Here is a 6,349-nt window from a genome sequence, read left to right on the forward strand (position 1 = left end):
GAAGTGTAATGACACATGTGTACATAGTGTTGACTCAACATGACTCGTGTGTGCATTGTAATGTGATCGTGCGACTCGAAAATGCAAAAAAGCAAAAATTTTCCATCATTCTTGTGGAGGGTACCGACTTTCTCCCAAAAAAAAAGACGCGAAAAAAAATCGAAGTTTTGAAGGTGCATGTTGAATGAGCTTAGTCAAATGTCGTTTGATACTATCTCTCAAGGTGTAAGGATTAATCCATCCTAGGCTATCCCAATGGTTGACTCAATGATGAAAGTATTTGGGTAACTTAGGCACGGAGGCTAAGCACTTCATACTTCGTGATGCAATGACAATTATGATTGATGAGTGATGTTGATATGGCAAGGAATGCTTCAATGTTAAGATTTCATGATAAAGGGTTCCAAAGGGAAGTATATTTGGTCATGTATGTGTGATGTGTGTGATAGTGACACTAAAGTTAGGCCGCAAGGGCTGAGTGTGTGGAAAGATATTATTTTTAGAAAAGTCAAATGATGGTGACTCTTAGGCTAGGTAAGCTAATGATGTAGGGATCAAGCCCCCAAGTCTAGTTCTAAGTGAATAGGGATAAGCATTGGAGATCCCTTGATATGATCATGGTGTAAGTGTGTGAATGTGAATATGAATGCATTTTTATTACGACCGCACCTCGATGTGAGGTTGCCTATACCTCAAAAAAGTCTTTTTAAGGGTTGTAACGTGGTTAGGCTAAAGGTTAAAGAAGAAGGGGATAAAGGCTCAAGACCCTAGATAAGCCCCCAAGGTGTGCAACCTTGCTTTTGAATCTTTGTATCTTTATGCTTGAGGCTTGCTACTCTTTTTTAGCTCTTTTTGCTTTAGCAGTTATTTTATTTTAATAAGTGTGGGCAATCCCAATTATGCGGTCTATCACTCACTTGGCATTCATGTTTCTCAGGCATGGTACCGAGCACTCGATAAGAGACGCAATATGAGACGTGTTCTTATCAAAGATATTTTCATAACAAAGACATTGGAACACATGCCTTTTTGTACACTTTTATTTATTATTATTATTTTTTTATTGCTTTTTTTTTGCTATTTTAATCTTTTGAATTTACTCAAGCCTTTTTAGAATTGCATAAGTTACACACCATCCCATCCCAAGGTTAGGTAGATGTAGGTTGAAAAAAGAAAGGTCTATCGTTAGATGAGGCTCAAAGTGGTTTATGAAGAAAGGATGTATAATTGAAGGGTGAAAGGCAATATGATGTGGCTACAAGGGGTGCCTCAAATCATTGGTATACCTTGTGCTTAGTTTGACATGGATTTTTTTTTATTTTTTTTATTTTTTTAATGCAATGAAATGAAATGATCATATATAAGGAAATAAATGCTCATTTTATTAAAGAAAAATATATAATGATCCTAAAAAATAAATCTAAGGAGAATAAAAAGGTGTCTATGCTAGACTTATTGGGGAAAGGGTAAATAAAAAAGAAATAGAAAAAAGAGGCCACGAAATCTTGTCGATGAAGCTCGCCTTTTGTCTTGTGTTGTTTCCTTTATCATCGCTCGCTCTTCTTGTTAACTGGAGGCATGGGAAGCTTGTTATTATCAATCAAATGTTGGATAGCTTCCTTTAGCTTCCAACAGCTCTCGGTAGCATGACCCCTACCTTGATGGTACTTGTAGTGTTCGTCTGGATTCCAAATAGGCGATCTCTTCTTAAGTGGGGGATCTTGAATAGGTCCAATGGGAGTAATGAGTCCTTTGGCATGGATTCGATCGAAAGCATTATCGTAGCTAATTCCAATAGGGGTGAAATCCTTTCTCAGTTGCTTTCGATTACCCATGGCTAAGATCTCACAAAGGTCGAAAGTACCAACACTATTACTAGAGTAGATGTTTCCGGAAGAAGAAGAAGGATAATCGTTCTTCTTCCCTTTACAACCACTGTTACTATTGTTACTAATCTTGGCCTTCTTGTCGTGCGGAGGAACTTGAAGGAGATTTGAATCAATGAAGTCTTGAACACGATCCTTGAGGGCGAGACACTTTTCGATAGTGTGACCGCGACCTCTATGGTATTGACAATAGGAATTTGGATCCCAACTGGGAAAACGTTTTTCAGGTGGGGGGTCTTGACCTTGATCGTGAAGACAGTCAAAAGCTTCATTGTAAGTCATTCCTATTGGTGTGTATTCTTCAATGGTCCATTTTTCCTGTGGCTTAGGAGCATTGAGTTCTTCATTAAACTCTTGGCGAGAATTTTGTTCGATGGCCATTACCCGATTTGCTAATCCTTCTACCACATTCAAGAGCATGGCAACGACATCTTGTAATTTTCGAACGTCCTCTTTTAGATTTGACGAGTCTTCCCTGGTATTATCTAAGAAAAGACTTTCATCCTCCCCAATCACGGCCACCTCATCGAGAGAGGTTATATAAGTTGTATTGAACATGGGCTCTCCTACAGGTGTGATAAGAAGTGATGGATCGAAGGATGCTTGGTCATCTTCGATGGCTAGAATCTCGGAAGTTTCATTGTTATCGATTAGATTTTGAATAGCTTCTTTGAGTTTCCAACACTCCTCAGTGTCGTGACCCTTTCCTTGGTGATATTTGCAGTGCTTGTTAGGGTCCCACTTAGGTGGCCTGGCTTCTGGAACCGGATCTTTGATGGGCCCTATGGGCATGACTAGTCCTTTGTGATGTAGCTTCTCGAAAGCTGTTTCATAACTCATACCAAGTGGAGTGAACACTCTTTTTGACCTTTGGATTCATGGTTTAGAGGTGTTCGTGGCATGTACCTCATTAATGAGAGAGGAAGAAGAAGGATGGTCGCTCTTCTTTCCTCTCGCACTATTATCTTTTAGAAGGTCATCTTCAATATCAATGCCTATATTATACACAGCCTTGAAAGTATTCAAATTGTGTTGATATTTTAAGTGCTTTGAATACTTCCCTTGGAGATTCTTGATAAACATCCTCACAGATTCTTTTTCAGTGGGCACCTCGATCATCTTAGCGGAAGTTTCCCTCCATTTATTAAAGAAAGAAGTAAAGCCTTCATTTCCTTTTTGTTTTAACATCTCAAGTTGTCTATGGTTTGTTTCGTCTTGGATGTTGCACTTATATCTATCTATGAAAGCGTTTGTTATCGACTCCCAAGAAGAGGTTTTTTCTTTCTTGAGAGAAAAGAACCATTGTTGACAAATGGTTTTGAGAGATAGTGGGAACAGAGAGGGGAAAACCTTATTATCGATACCCTTAATGCTCATTATGGTTTCGAAAGCTTTTAGATGAAAGTAAGGGTTATCTGTTGCCTTGAATTTAGGGACGTCAGTGGCGTTGAACTTGTGCGGAAGAAGTTCCTTATCCAGCGAGACCCCTTGTGAACTCATGCCCTGAAATTTATAGTCACTAGATAGCTTGCTTAAACTTTCTTGCATGAGGTTCATTTGTTGTTGCTTCACAGGATCATCGATCTTGAGTGTGAGGAGCTTCAGTGTCTCAGTCACGGTAACCAATTGGTTCCTAAGCTCATTGACTTCTTCTTGAGTTGCCATTATCTTTTTAGTTTCCTCTTTTGACGAATCGGTTTATCAAAAAGTGAGACTTGAATAAAGAGGTTGTCCTTGATTAATCGCCCTTCTCTCCTCGACCAAGTACTGTGTAAAAGGAATTTGGGATATTTATTGTTAATTGTTTGACTCAAACTTTATTCAACATGCAATGGATGGAGGAAGTGAAGAAAGATTGGAATAGGATGTGAAGAAGAATGATGTAGACGGAGGGATATGAGGAATTAGGAATAGAATGTACCCCCAACTCAAATGACGGAAAAGACCGACTCATGCATGAACCTAAGACATGGTCATGGTGATGTACTCAAAGTGTGTGCTAAGACTAGTGAGTGTAGGTGACATGTTAAGACTCGCGTTATGACAATGTGGCTAGACCCCCGACTAGACTCACTTAATGACTCGACAAGGTATTATTGACAACGAAAATTAACCGAATTAATTAGCAAACTGGTTAATTAGACCCTAAGTGATGAATCGACCAATAATCCGAACTGTCGGCCAAACGACAGAACTGGCGCCGCACTGTGTAGCTTGGCACCAGACGACAGAGCTGTCGCCAGGCGCCACACTGCACAATGTGGCGTTACAGCTCAGACTTTGGCGCCAATATTGGAGCTTCAGTCTGGGACTGTTTTCGGTGTTATTAATCAACTGGGGTATGCCTAAAGTCGTACTAGGTCAATTCCGATTAAAATATTAGACTTTATTGACTCAAATTAATTAATTAATTAATTAATTAATTAGGCAAAGTTCTATAAGTCATTAATTTTATTTAATCTCAACACAAGTCAAACAAACGGTTTAGAGAAACATAGAATATATGCACAACAAATAAAATGCACAATTAGTCAAGTAGGCACAATATGATGCAATGAGTTCGCAACCTAACCATGGCTCTAATTCTCTAAAGTTCGGGATATGGTTTAGTCAATAGAGGGTCCATGGTTAATTTTTCGGATGCACCGTGCGGAAGCCTTACCGTGAAGGGTTGGCGCGAGTGGATGGGACACCGCGAGTTTTAGAAAAGACTCGCTTCCATGGTTTGGTGAATTCAACATCTCAGATGTACCCTTTGTTGCATAGAGCGTTCAATCAAGTAGATGGAGCATGAATTCCCAGAGGGTTATGTCCATATGTAGAACACATATGGGTTTCAGAAAAGTGAGAAAAAATTCAATCAGGAAGTAGGATCGAGCAAAAAATACGAAAAAACCGGTCGAAATTAGAACGCATATTTCTGGCTCGGTATTGGGGGAGGTTGGCGCCAACAATTAGAGATTGGCGCCAGTTTTTAACTGTAATGCCTGGCGCCAATGCTGGCGTCTGGCGCTACGGCTAAAAGTCTGGCGCCAAGCTCTAGCCTCTGGCGCTACTTCCCACATGCCTCAACAGCTTTCTGTGCTCGATAAAATTTTCCAGTTTCGCGCGGTGTTATTTCAGTCCTAGTTGTGAAAGATATTTCTCAAATTTCCTACGTGTAAAGTCCTGTGTTTTTAACTCATTACGGATGGTCTTTCCAATGAGATATTTTTTATGCATATGACAATAATGTTAATCAAAATTACGCACATGAAATACATAGAACGTTTCGAGTCTCATCCACTCATTCTAAATCATTGCCGAAATAAATTCAGGAATTAAAATAGAAATCCACCCCAGTGGAGTCGCCAAAAACTGTAGGGAATAAATTCAAGCGTTAACCCCTAGCTTGAAACCCACTGTGATCATACACTAAAGTACGGTAGCGTCCAAAAGGGAAGAAGATATAGCAAAAGAGTCGCCAACAAGTTTTAAGAACTTGTAAACCATTCACAGGGTGAAGGTTACACCCCTTAACGATCCAAGAGATCGTCAACTCCATAAGGTCTAGAACCAAATAAGGGTTCGGGGATGAAGGTACAAATCCAACCTAAAAGAGATTGAACCTGCCCTAATAATAGGCCTCTACTTAAATCTGATCGTATTCATGTGCGCATTCTGACTAACATGCAATCAATAGGATTAACCCTAAACCTGTTTATCTATGTTGGTTGAATATTAATGCACAAATAAATCTATTATTGACGATCACTTGATATTATAATCACAATTAACCCTAACAAGATTATTAAATATCTTATTAAGCGCGATTACAAGTACAAATTCCCTTTAAACATGCATAAAAGGCGTGATCAAGCAATAAAAATAAATATCAAGCAACATAATAAATTAATTATAAAAATAAATAACAGTTATAATCATCATAATAATAATAATAATAACAATAATAATCATAATAATCATTGTAAAATTATAATCATAATCAAAACAATAATAATCATAAATAAAATAATCATCATCAAAATAATAATAATAATAATAATAATATTCATAATCATCATAAATTATAACAATTATAATCATAATCATGTTCATGTTAATATTAAAGCATAATAATAATAATAGCAAGATCCTAGACATGATACTAACAAGATGAATAACAAATCCTAGCATGTCACTAAGCAATAAAAATCAAAGATTTAACCCTAACATGATACTAACAATCATAAATATTAGGAAGAACATAAAAGGCATTGTAACAATCATATTTAGTATTAAAATTACCCTAGACATGATACTAGGAATATCATAATAACAATATAAACATGATTTCTACATCATAACATCAATTAAAACCATTAAAGCACTTACTTTGATGCCTCGTACCTTTTTCTAATAACAAAATACACACGTTAGTAACTTCAAGGAAAAATAATAAACAAACAATCAAATTAAATAAT

Source organism: Chenopodium quinoa, unplaced genomic scaffold (assembly GCF_001683475.1).
Source record: "Chenopodium quinoa cultivar QQ74 unplaced genomic scaffold, ASM168347v1, whole genome shotgun sequence".
Lineage (NCBI taxonomy): Eukaryota > Viridiplantae > Streptophyta > Magnoliopsida > Caryophyllales > Amaranthaceae > Chenopodium > Chenopodium quinoa.